Here is a 13247-nt window from a genome sequence, read left to right as displayed (position 1 = left end):
CGCTCCGCGGCATGTGGGATCCTCCCGGACCGGGGCACGAACCCGCGTTCCCTGCATCGGCAGGCGGACTCTCAACCACTGCGCCACGAGGGAAGCTCCCCAGCTGCTCTTTTAATAACGAAGGGGTTCTCCGGGGCTCAGCCCCTTCTTTAATGGCTCACACCCTCCCTCTGGTGGTCGTTTCCTGCAACCGCAGATTATTTCCTCGTGATGCACGAAGTGCTGAGTGTAAGCCCTAATGTACTGAATTAACTTCGCCGTGTAAACTCCAAGACCTGCTGTTCTCAAAGTAAAATGATAAATACATCCCCCCAATATACCAGAAGTTCCGCTTTCCTGAGGAACTGAACAATTAAAGTGGCTTTGCTTGGTTACAAGCGAGGGTGTGGAGAGGGGGAGGGTGCAGTACAGTCTAGTTTGATTTTGGACAATGAGAATTTAAGAGGAGAGGGATTTGGAGAAGTATGTGAAAGCGCATGTAAAGCATTGTGTACCTGTGAGCTTATCTGCGTTAAAGTTGGCCTGACAGTCAATGTAGTTGGCTTGTTAACTTTTTTCTAATCATACTTGGGCCTATGTCTCTCTCATTTTTCTTCCCTGCTAATAGACAACGAATGTCCATCACTATTTGCGCATTGTTCTTTCACATGCTGAAATTTCTAATTAAATTTTTCCTGTTTCTTACTAGGTATACTGGGCATAGAATCGATTTCCAATGCCTTTATTTCATTCATTCACCACACGTGCCGTAACTCTTCCAGGTATGTTAACATTTTTTATGAAGCAAAGGCTATATGCTCAACCATTTATTACACGAAGATATTTTAAATTTCTCTTTCTTTTCCAAACAAATCATCACAATATAATACTCATCGCATTTTAAAACTTAAACTCTACTTTTCTGAATACAATTTGGGGTGTTAATATTATATGTCTATCTTAAGGACAGTTTATTCCACAAGAAACTGATCTGTCCCAGATGTCTGGTTTCTGGTCCACCTTGCTGCTTGCCGATAATCTTGCTGCCAGTCTAAGTAGATCTTTTATTGGTTCTGAATCTGTTGTGAGGAAGACACTGGGCTGATAACAGAACTTCTTCCCCTTGAATTGTGGTGGCTGGTCTCCCTTTCTGAAAATAAGTGATATTGTGTATACATGTTGGGACAATGCACAAAGACAATCTTTTATATTTGAAATGTGATGTGAAAAGTCATTTGTAAAAAAAAAAAAAATCAGGTCTGAGTAAACAGTAAAAAAATTGAAAAGGAAATGCACAATGTGTCAACAGGAAACAGGGTTGTAGAAATAGGATTGAATGTCAGGGAAAGGGTATGGAAAAGGAAGACTTCCGATACCTACATTGTATAATATTTAAACAGTGTACAAATACTTTGGTTCATTTTTACTTTTGGCTTTTTAAAAATTGGAATACAGTTGATTTACAATGTTGTGTTAGTTTCAGGTGTACCGCAAGGTGGTTCAGTTAGACACATACATGTATATACTCTTTGTTTTTGGACATTCTTTTTTACTTTGGTGTTTTTTACTTTTTATTTATTTTCAAAATGATGTTTAAGAAAAGGAATGAATGAAAACAATATTCCAAGATCCAGGTAACTTCCATGTTAACACTGGGGGGGGGGAGGAGTTTTGTGGGGACCATCAGATCTAGGAGTCAGGGGTGCAGTCCCACTTGTTGGTGGGTCGGCGATGACGTTCCCTCTACTGACCCTCCCGCGGGGGTTGCGGGGGATTGCAGGGGATTGCAGGGGCTTAGGGCAGCTGAACTGCGCAGCACCTCCCCACGCAGCCGAGGTTGGAAGCCACCTTCCGCACGACACACTCCCCGTCAGTCTCCCCTCCTCTCCCAGCTCTTCTCCCTAACTTTGGTCGAGCAGACTCCTTCTCATCCTTCAGGTCTCAGCCTAAACCTTGCTCTGTCATGGAAGATGTGCCAATGTCTACCTCCCAACCTAGATCAGATCCGCCGACTGCTCATCATCGTGGTGTTTTTTCACGGTGCTGCCGGCAGCTTGAATAGGTATGTTTATTTGTCTCTCCCATATTGTAAGCTCCACAGTGGAAAAGCCCCTATCCGTCTGATTTAGCACCGGATTCCTCACCCAGCACTACGTCTGTCCCAAAGCCACGCCACGCTCAATAATATGTTGAATAAATGAAGAGTAGCCGTATCTCTGAGATTGTTGAATGGTTCACGAGTGTAGTTACAATTCCCTGCCTTTAAGTGCCGCTTTTGAAATTCTCATCTGAATCCATTTTGCAATTACATCATTATCCTTTCTGCAAGAGAAACGTCCTGCTTATCCTCAGCGCTGATAGATGCTTCATGGTCAGTGTATATCAGAGGCTTCCCTAAGAATATAAAATACGACACGGAAGACATTGTGCTGAGAGTGTTATCAACACAGTAATTCCTACAATAGGGATTTGCTGACAGGCTCATATTTTCAAACCATCCCTTTCATCTCATTGTTTCCCTGCTCAAGAACATACAATGGCTTGCCCTTGGGCAATCATATTAAATCATAAGATGCAAAGTGGGAGGCCAGGTTAACGTCCCAGCTGCCTCACTTCTCTCTGATAAATGAAGGGGTTCTGGATCCAGGGAGGTCCAGGGGTTCATCTGGATAGTGGAGGGGCCGCTCTTAGCCTGTCTCGTCTGTTTACCTTCTCAGGCTGTCCCTATTCCAATGCTTCTCATCTGCCTGATTTTACTTGCCCTCACACCTCCTACGCGCTGGGCAGTCTGGTTCCTTGACTGAAATACTTACTTCCTCACCCAGGTGACTGAGCCCGTGTTAGGTCTTTGTTATTTCTGTGGCGACCTCCTGTTTGGGCTCCCTCACCAGTCTTTTCTTGTTCCCATATAAACTTTTCTAGAAGCAGAGCTCTGGCACGTCCCTTCCCTGCTGGAAAATGTGGACATTGCTTAACGCCCAGACTCCTTAGCCTCACGATCTGATCTCACAACTTTTCTCTTTTAGTTTTCTCGTATTCCCTTTCCAAAACTCTTTGCTCTTAGCCTAGCCAAGCAAAAATGATTCTGTGTTTGTCATGCATATCCTGTGACAGATTATTCTAAAATATGATCCCCTTTCTTATGAATTCACTATGTCAGGAATTCTTAGCCCCACCCTCTCTAGCCTTTTATGTGTCCTTTGCGTGTCCAAATCCTACCACTTTTTAAAGTCAAGATATTTATCTTTTTGTTTTTTAGTTGTAGGAGTTCACGTTTTGGAGATTAACTCCTTATCAGATATATGGTTTGCACATATGTTCTCTCATTCTGTATGTTGCCTTTTTATTTTGTTGATGATTTTTTTTTTTTTTTTTTGCTGTGCAGAAGCTTTTTCATTTGACATCATCCTACTTGTTGATTTTTGCTTTTGTTGCTTGTGCTTTTGGTGTCATATCCAAGAAATCATTGCCCAGACCAATGTCAAGAAGATTCTCCGTATGTTTTTTTCTAGTAGTTTTACATTGTCAGGTCCTACATTTGGATCTTTAATTCATTTTGAGTTGATATTTGTGTCTGGTGTAAGATAAGTGTCTACTTTCATTCCTCTGCATGTAGATATCCACTTTCCAAGCACCATCTGTGGAAGAGACTATTGTTTTTCCATTGTGCATCCTTGGCACCCTTATTAATTATCAATTGACCATATATGTACAGGTTCATTTCTGGGCTCTCTATCTTGTTCCATTGGCCTATATGTCTGTTTTTATGCCATACCATACTGTTTTGATTATTGTAGCTTTGTAATGTATTTTGAAACAAAGGATGCCTCCAGCTTTGTCCTTTTTGCTTAAAATTGCTTTGGCTATTCAGACTCTTTCATGGTGTGATTTTTAGGATTGCTTTTTCTATTTCTGTAAAGAATGTCATTGGAATTTGAATACAGATGGCACTGAATTTGTAGATTGCTTTGGATGATATGGAAATTTTAACACTATCTAGTCTTTCGATCCATGAACACATGATATCTTTCCATTTATTTAGGTCTTCTTTAATTTCTTTCATCCATGTTTTATAGTTTTCAGTGTACAGATCTTTCACCTCCATGGTTAAGTTTGTTCCTAAGTATTTTATTCTTTTTTGATGTTATTGTAAATGGAATTGTTTTCTTAATTTCTTTTTTGGATAATTTGTTGTTAGTGAAAAGAAATGCAGCTGATTTTTTTCTGTTGATCTTGTATCCCAAAACTTAGCTGAATTCACTTATTAGTTTTAATAGGTTTTTTTTTGTGTGTGACATTTTTAGAGTTATCTACATATAAGATCATGTCCTCTGTAGAGATAATTTTACTTCTTCCTTTCTTATTTAGATGCCTTTTATTCCCATTTCTTGCTTAATTGCACTGGCCAGTACTATATTGAATAGAAGTGGTGAGAATAGGCATTCTTGTCTTGTTCTGACATTAGAGGAAAAGTACTATAGACTGAATGTTTGTGTCCCCAAATTCATATGTTCATTACTTTGAATTCTTTTTCAAGTAGGCTGCCTATTTCCTCTTCATTTATTTGGTCTTGTGGGTTTTTACCTTGTTCCTTCATCTGCAACATATTTCTCTGTTGTCTCATTTTGTCTGACTTACTGAGTTTGTGATCTCCTGTCCACAGGCTGCAGAGTCGTAGTTCCTCTTGTTTCTGTTGACTGCTCCCTGGTGGGTGAGGTTGGTCCTGGGCCTCGTGTAGGCTTTGTGGTGGAAGGGACTGGTGCCTGCAGTCTGATGGATGGAGCTGAGTCTTTTCCCTCTGATGGGCAGGGCTGCATCAGGTGGTGTGTTTTGGGGTGTCTGTGAGCTTAGTATGACTTTAGGCAGCCTGTCTGCTGATAGGTGGGGCTGTGATCCTGTCTTGCTGGTTGTTTGGTGTGAAGTGTCCAGCACTGAAGCCTGCAGGCAGTTGGGTGGAGCCGGGTCTTAGTGTTGAGATGGGGACCTCTGGGAGAGTGCATGACAGTTAATATTCCCTGGGCCTGGGAGTTCTCTGGTGGTCCAGCGTCCTGGACTCAGAGCTCCCACCCCGAGTGCCCAGGCCTGACCCCTGGCCCAGGAACCAAGAGTCTGCAAGCTGTGTAGCATGGCCAAAGAAAGAAAAAGAAAAAAAAAAAAAGAAAAGAAAGAAATAGACAAACAAAACTCAAGACAATTAGCAAAAACTAAAACAAACAAACAGCAACAATAAAAAGGCACAAAAAAAGAAAACAGACAACACCCAAGACAAATGATAAAAACAAAGCCAAATTAACAGAAATAAAGAAACAGACAAACAAAAAACTAAACAAGACAAAAAAACCCAAAGAAAACAAAAAACAAGAGAACAACTAAACAAAGAACCCCAAAATGAAAACAATCAATAAAGACTAAACTAACAAAAATAAAAAACAAAGCAAAAACAGAAGGCAAGCTATGAAAAAGCAAAGGAAACATAAACCACAGAAAAACAATCAAAAAACAAAAACAACAAAAACCCACACACAAAAAAACAAAGAACAAGAACAGGAAAAAGCCACAAAACAACAAAAAAGTAAAAATAGGAAATATATTACAGAATTTAAAAAGGAATAAATAAATAACAAATTGAAAATAATAAAAGCAACAACAACTGAACAAAATGAAAGAAACAAAATAAAGAATAACAGTAGTAAGAATCTTTTCCTGGGGCCTCCGCTGCCAGTGTCCTTGTCCTCACAGTGAGCCACGGCCAGCCCCCGCCTCCCCAGGAGGCCCTCCAATGTGTCTAGGTTGGTGTCTGGACCTGCTGTGGGCACGGTGGGGGCTGCTCAGACTGTGACGTGGCCCAACGCCCACGTGTACTTGCCCCCAGAGTCCACTGCTGCTGAGGCTAGACGAGACTTGGTTGTGAGGGCACTCACCGTCCAGTCAGATATTCCACGGACGCAGGGCTTACCAAGCCAGTCTCGGGGATTTAATCCACGGCGGGTGCAGCTGCAAGGAGAGATTTCCGTCCCTCTTCCTTAGTCGCGCTGCCCCAGGGGCTCTGCTTCGGTGTTGACCCCACCTCTGCATGTGCGCCACTCTCAGGTGTCTGTTCCACGCCCAGGCGAGAAGCAGCATAAGCAGCGGCTGACTGGGGCACGCTTACACGCTCAGGTTGGGCAGGGGTACGGCGGCCACGAGGGGTGTGTGTGCGAGTTGCTGCAGTGGTGGGGACTATCGGGCAGTTGTGACAGACCGGGGCGCACTTGCTCTGGTGGGAGTCCCTCCCAGTGCCCACGGAGGCAGGGGCTGGCATGTGGGGAGGTGGCAGCCCCGCCCCTTGTGCAGCACTCAACGACGGCGCCTCATTTCCTAGGCAGACCACACTTCCCCTAGGGGCACTCTTGGCCCCAGAGCCCCTCCCTCCCGTCCCCTCTGTTGTAACCACGCAGCCAACGGTGGTCCTCTCCCCAGATCCGCTCTCCTAAGCCCACGCTTTAGCACTCAGCCCCCGCCAGCATCGGTGGCTTCCTGCCTCAGGCCGGGGCCCCCAGGGCTGATTCCCAAGGAGGCTTTGGCATGGGCTGCGCTCAGGACCTCGGAGTCTGTGCAGGCGGAGGCGGCCTTGGCTTGAGGGGTGGGTGAGGCTGACTCAGATGGGAGTCCCTCCCAGTGCCCACGGAGCTGAAGAGGCCAGTGGGTGGGGAAGGGTGCTGTGGTGGTGGCCCACCCCTTGCGAGCCACTCAACAGTGATGCCTTGCCTCTGTGGTGTCCCAGGCTGCTTCCGCAAACTTTCCTGACTGTGGAGCTCCTTACTCCTGTCCCTTCAGGCTGCCTCTTCACAGCCAGCAGCTGTCCCCTCCCTGGGTCCACACTCCACACCCCACTTTCCAGCACCCAGTCCCCCTCCGCACCGGGAGACTCATGACACAGGCTGGGGTGTGCAGTGCTGCAGCACAGACCATGTGTACAGTTCTTACTCTGTCCTGTCTTCCACAGACCATCTCCTGCACTCCCCTCCAATCTCCTGAAGGTCCCTTTCTGTCCCAGCTGATTCCCCTGCTGTGAGGGGTTTCTCTGAGCGCGGGGACCTCCCCTCACCTTCAGCTCCCCACCAGGGCTGCTGGTCCCTTCCCGATTCCTCTTTTCTTGTTTCTTTCTTTCATCCTACCCAGTGGCGAGGGGATTTTTCTTGTCCTTTTAGGTGTCTGAAGTCTTCCACTAATGTTCAGCAGGTGCTCTGTGAGAACTGTTCCATTTGTAGACGTGCTCCTGATGTACTTGTGAGGAGAGACGAATTCCACGTCCTCCTATTCCACCATCTTGACTTCTCCCCCTCAGTACGCTGCAGATATATAACAAATGTTTGTTGAGTGAGCAAATGAGCTAAACATCGGATCTGATTACTTTTTCACTGAAATACGTTGTCTGATCTAATTAGATACACTGACTCTTTGACTTTTGTTATTCTGTTAACCCAACTGGGGACGTAGCAAGAGGAAGCAGTGTTTTCTGTTTATCTGAATGATGTTTGTTTGGTGGATTCTTGCTTTACTTAAACAAACATTTCTGAGGACGCCTGCTGTTGTTTCCTAGCAGTGAAAATCAATCAACCAGAAGAGCAATACATGTTCAGTTTTGGAACAATAAGACAAACACTCTTAGTTTGTCATTGTTCTTAAGAAACAGATTTCAATTGAGAAGCAAGTCACTTGGGTACATAAGATTGCTTTAGCTTCTAGTAAAATAATGGAACAAGTGCTTTGTTGGAAAAACAACCTGCTCACTTAAGTGTTGTAAGGGACATGAAATATGAACAAATCAACAGTCTATAATTACGAGAAACTCATGTGATTGCTTTTCCAAAAACAATTCAATTACTGAAGTCGTAGTCGAAAGAAATGGAACAGATGTTTGATCTAGTACCTCATAAAATATTTTACTTAGCCACATATGAATGAATTAAAATTGATTTTCATGGATGTCAATTCAGGAGCCACTGTGCTGTGTAGCTGAACCCCAAATTACTCAGGATATTCATTTTTCAACAGCGCTATGTCACTTGGAATGGGGAAAGTTATGGAAAATTGGAGAGAGGAATTAGCAGCCAAGGTTTGAAAACCATATACTGCTTATAGGAATATTTAGAATCTAGGAGCTTAAATAGTGTTTTAAAAATATATGCTTAAAAAAATATATGCTTAATATGTACTCAATAGAGCTTATTACTAAATAGACAGGTTTAACCCTCCTTACTAAAGGTAAGTCTAATCCCTCCACCCTCCTACTCTGAATGTGAATGGACTTAGTGACTTTCTTCTCAACAAGAAAATGTAGCAGGAATTATGGTGAATGGCTTCCAAGGCCAAGTCATCAAAGATAGTGCTTCTGCCTTGCTTATGCTTGAGTCACTCACCCAAGGGGAAGCCAGCCACGGTTGCATTAGGACACTCAAGAGACCCTACGGAGAAGTCCTTTTGTGAGGAACTGAAGCCTCCTGCCAACAGTTTGCACAAACTCACCAGCTCTATAAGTGAACCTCAGTCAAATCTAATTTCAGACAAACTCTCAGAGAACTTTAGGTGACTGCAGCTCCAGGTGAAACTTGACTAAAACCTCATGAGAAACCCTGAGCCAGAACAACCCAGGTAAGTTACTCTTGAATTCCTGACCCACAGAAACTGCAAGACAATGAATGTTTACTGTTTTAAATGACTGAATTTTGAAGTAATTTGTTATGCAGCAGTAAGAAGTCACAAAAGTCTAGTTTTCCACTAATTTCCATTTATACTTAGAAATGGCCCGAGAGCTTACCTTACATTATATTACGTTTAACTAGATTTTTCACTACTTCTTTTTAGGTTTGGAGGCCAGTTTCCTCAGATGAGGGCAGAGATTCTCCCTGTATCTCTCTGACAGAGACTGTGTGTTGGCGGGTGAGGTGATGGTGGTGGGAGAGAGAGAGAGAGAGAATATGTTAGAGACAAAGAGGGGTTAAATGGAAGAAAAATAATGCTCTTGAGTGGAATGTGGTGAAAAATGACATGTGTACACAAGGGACAGAGTAGATTTGTTAGCAGAACGTTCAGGACATAAAATCCAGGGCCGCTCCCCTGAGTGCTACGTCACTGATTAATTTCATATTGCGCTCAGTAGTTTACGCATCAGTTGGAACAGGCTGACACCTTGATGACATGTAACTGACTCTGACCTTCGTGAAAGATAGTGATTAAGAGACCAGGCTTGGGACCCAGACTGCCTGGGTTTCCTTCCCTGCTCTGCCACCTACCAGGTATGTGATTGTTACCCAGTCCAAGCTTGTACTGCTTGCTATACAGCAGGCCAATAAAACCAGAAATGAGGTGCTGGGACAAGGAAGAGCAACCTTACCCAGCAGGCCAGTAGACCCAGTAGATGGCGGACCACCATCCCAAAGAATCATCTTGGCTGAGTTAGAATTCAAGCTGCTGCTTTTTTTTTTTTTTTTTTTTCCGGAGCACAGGCTCAGCGGCCATGGCTCACGGGCCCAGCCGCTCCGTGGCATGCGGAATCCTCTTGGACCGGGGCACGAACCCGTGTCCCCTGCATCGGCAGGCAAACTCTCAACTACAGCACCACCAGGGAAGCCCCCCAAGCTTCTTTTAAGCTAAAAGGGGAGGCAGTAAAATCAAACATTTCCTGGTTCCGCACGACTCCAGAGAAGATGTGTGAATTTCTTTTTTCCTGCAGCCATTCACAGGTGGGCCTGGTCAGGATGTTTCCTGTGAGCTAAACAAAGTATTTTAGCTTAATGCTCATTATCTGGGAGGCAGGTGTCCCAGAGATGGGCCACTATGTATAATTTAAGCTTATAGGCAACATCCCTTTAGTGATGAACTTGTAGTAGAACATAAAGGTTCTTCCCTATTACATGACCTTGAAAAAGTTATTTAACCTCTTTGAACCTCAGTTTCCTTATCTTTGAAATTGGATAGATAATAAGAGTATCTACTTCAGAAGGCTGCTATAAGGGTTATAAAAGCCAAGATTTGTGAAGAGCTCAGACTGTCTGCTGTCTATGGTAAATTCTGCACGAACATCTACCCACACATACATATAAATTCACAAAGACCTGATACTTTTCTAGCTATGTCATTGGCCAACGTTCGTGACCACGGACAATCCCGTAACTTCTTTAGCTACTTTTTAGTCCTTATTTATACAGTAAAGGGGTTGGACTGAGCTCCATTCTAGCTGTGCAAGTCTGTGATTCTATCTCGGTGTTTGGAACCAGTAGTAGAGACATGAAGACCATCATGGAGATAATGATTGGAGTTCACACTAAATCATCTACAGAAGTGGGTGGAGATGACTCAACTGCCTTTCCACTCACCCGGTATTTGAAGGCACAGGATGGTCTGCAGGTGATCCCAGATTCAGGAGCTTATCTACCTAGACATCTGCCAGATAAAAGGAACAGACAATGGCATCAACCGTAAGATACTTTCACACTAAAAGTGAAAACTTGATGATACAGACTTTGTAAAGCCTGGCTATAGCTAAGATGAGGAAACAGATGTACCTTAGTCAGAAGAAGAAAACAGCCAAAGCCTTAAAACAGCACTGACACTTAGCCACTGTCCAGGCTGAGTCAGGTGCGCCACCAATACGGACTGTCCAGCAGACTTCCACTGATGCCCTCAGGTGATACTCCAGATGGTGTCCTCAGGTGATGTCCTCAGGTGATGCCCTCAAGGAAAAAACTGTAAAATGAAGGAACTGAGCAGGGTTTGTTTTATTTTTTATTACGGTAAATTCCACGATATTTGGAGAATTCTCATCTTGTGAAACTGAACAAAGTTTAAATTCTCAAGTTGGGTGGAAAAAGAGATACATCCAGAGACCACACCATTTCACTGCAAAAAAGAACAATGTACCTTATAATGTGTACCTTAAATCGAGTCAGAGTATCTTTAGGATTCTTAAAATATTTTTCAATTTTTATTCTCCGTTTATTCTTTGGTTGAAATCAGAGGTATGTTTTGAGTATGACCTTAGCTCTTGCTGGTGAATTTGAGCTCCTTGCAAAGAAAAGAACATTGCTGAAAGAGCCATAAATAAACAGGAAGTCAGTGTAGATTTGCAAATGTTTCCTCCAAGCTCTAAGGGTCCCTGCAGTATTGGAAAATGGAACAAAAGGAACAGTTAAAAGACAGAACATCAACAAAAAATGAGAACTTCAAGGGAAAATACACAGAGAAGCAGAAATATTTAGTTAAATTAACGTTGACTGAAAGGGTCAAGATGTTGTAAGAACCACATAAAGTAAAGAGATCTTTGAGAGAGAAAAAGCCATGCCAATAAATAAAAAGGAGAGTTGTGATAAGACTTTCAATGGATAAAGCTGTGAATTTACTGTTTTCTAAACAGGCTGATTTTCAAACCCAGGCAAGGTCTTTACTATTAGAAAGTCCTGAAGACTTTTTAAAAAGCCTGGGGTATTGTATTCACTTTGAGGCATTTCACTGCCAGGTTGAAGGCAAACAGAGATGAGAATTCAGAGGAAAGAAAAAATACAACAAAAGTATTTCCGCGTCTGTGGAGGATTGGCTTTTCAAGAGAAAGTACTAATAAATAGAAGAAATAATAGCTTGGTTTGCAAAGTCTAAAGAGAGGGAGGTGATATGCTATACGTGCCTAAAATTTAACAGAGGAAAATCACAAGGCAACAGGCAACGCCTCGTTCAAATCCCATAAACGTCTTTAGTTATCAGTACGATTCCTCCATTCACGTTAGGGTCTGGACATCTATGCGTGAGTATTTGTGTATACGGAACATTGGTACACATGCACGCACACACATCCGTGTAGCCAATGAGTATCCAATCTTCTTTTCCTTTTGACCTCTGAGACTACTGAACATGTCGCCGCTCGTACGTCCTCCAAAGAGACTTAAGGGACCTACGTCATTGGCTGAGCTGAAGTTTGCCCATCTCAGCTCTGGCTAAAGTGAGCTGCTGTTAGTTTCCATAAGAGTATACAGTACAATCCTTTTAAAGGTGTAGCTTTGTTCACAGTGAGTTATTGGAGGGGGATTGCTGGTCATTACGATATTAAGGCAATTAAGTATATGCTATCGCTTTTTCCCTCACTGTACAACAGAGGCGAATCTCAGTAGAAGACACTGACCTCCACCGAAATAAATTATTGAACACATACGAGCAGGTAAGAGGCTCAAAATATATAGATTTAATATTGTTGCAGCTAACCTGTGGCTGTATTCTATTTTCTGTTTATTACCCATTCTCTTCCCTGCCCTATTTCAAGTCTTTTACACGGTAGGTGCACTAAACGAAAAATTATTCAATAGAAAAACGCCAATGGCTTTACAGACAGAAAGGTCCAGGGAGGCTAGGCTGCTGACTTCTGAAATGCTGGGATGCTTTTAGCCTCATTTGTAATCCTTTCTGCTGCGTAAGCCGTAGATTACCTTGCTCTGTGGTTGGGTAGCTATGGATGTTCCATCGATGGGAGCAACCGGGCGAGGCTCAGCAAATGTTTTGTGCCGCCAGCTGGGCTTCAAAACGTGTCAGTCCCCGTGTCTGTTGCCGACTAGTATTTTTCAAGAAAATATAAAAATTGTCATCTCCTCTGTCAGCATGAGATCACTGAATCATTAAGATTTCACCAGCACAGAGATGTTTTCCTTTGCTGTGAATTTCACCATTTTATGGGGAGCGGTTTTCAAAACCCTGAGTTTAATGCGATGAAAATGACATTTATAGCACGACAGGTATTCATAGAAGCTATCACAACTAAACAAAGGTGAACCGAGCAGTTCCAGCCGGATGACTGAATTTAACTAGAAATAAGATGAGGGAAGGCGGCAACATCTCCCAGTGACCAGCAGGGGTCACTCGACAACCAGAAAACGAATAGAAGGCGCGTGCGTTCCGGCGGCAGAACCGCCGGGCCGAACATGCTCACATGCGAGGTAGCAGGATGTCCTCCGGGGACACACAGAACCCACTCAAAACCCTCACTCAAAACCGAAAAACAGAAATGCACTTCTCAGAAAGGACGTTTTCCTCTGGATAAAAGGGGCAAACCTTGGGCCCAACTCTGGGGCCCTGCATGGAGTCGGTGGAACTGGGGTCCACGAGGATGGAAGAGACAGAAGGGGAGAAACTCTCTGCTACGTCGGATGCCATCGATCCGACTTCAGAGACGCAAACCAGAGAGCCCAGCCTCCAGCTAGGCTGCCTTTGCCACGTTCAAGCGCAGAACATTAAAAACGATTCCT

General features: G+C 43.6%; 1 long non-coding RNA gene across 1 annotated transcript; it reads right to left on the bottom strand.

Moving 5' to 3' along the window:
• Positions 1 to 6400: 6400 nt before the first annotated feature.
• On the bottom strand, positions 6401 to 12746 carry LOC132597375 (uncharacterized). Its single transcript, XR_009564139.1, has 5 exons — positions 12435 to 12746; positions 10527 to 10707; positions 10338 to 10404; positions 8780 to 8887; positions 6401 to 7310 (listed from the first exon to the last, which is right to left on the bottom strand). It is a non-coding gene; the product is annotated as an uncharacterized lncRNA (long non-coding RNA).
• Between the last annotated feature and the right edge of the window lie 501 nt (positions 12747 to 13247).

Source organism: Globicephala melas, chromosome 5, assembly GCF_963455315.2.
Source record: "Globicephala melas chromosome 5, mGloMel1.2, whole genome shotgun sequence".
Classification (NCBI taxonomy): domain Eukaryota; kingdom Metazoa; phylum Chordata; class Mammalia; order Artiodactyla; family Delphinidae; genus Globicephala; species Globicephala melas.
Note: the sequence above shows the minus strand (reverse complement) of the source record. Positions and strands in the feature narration are given on the sequence as shown.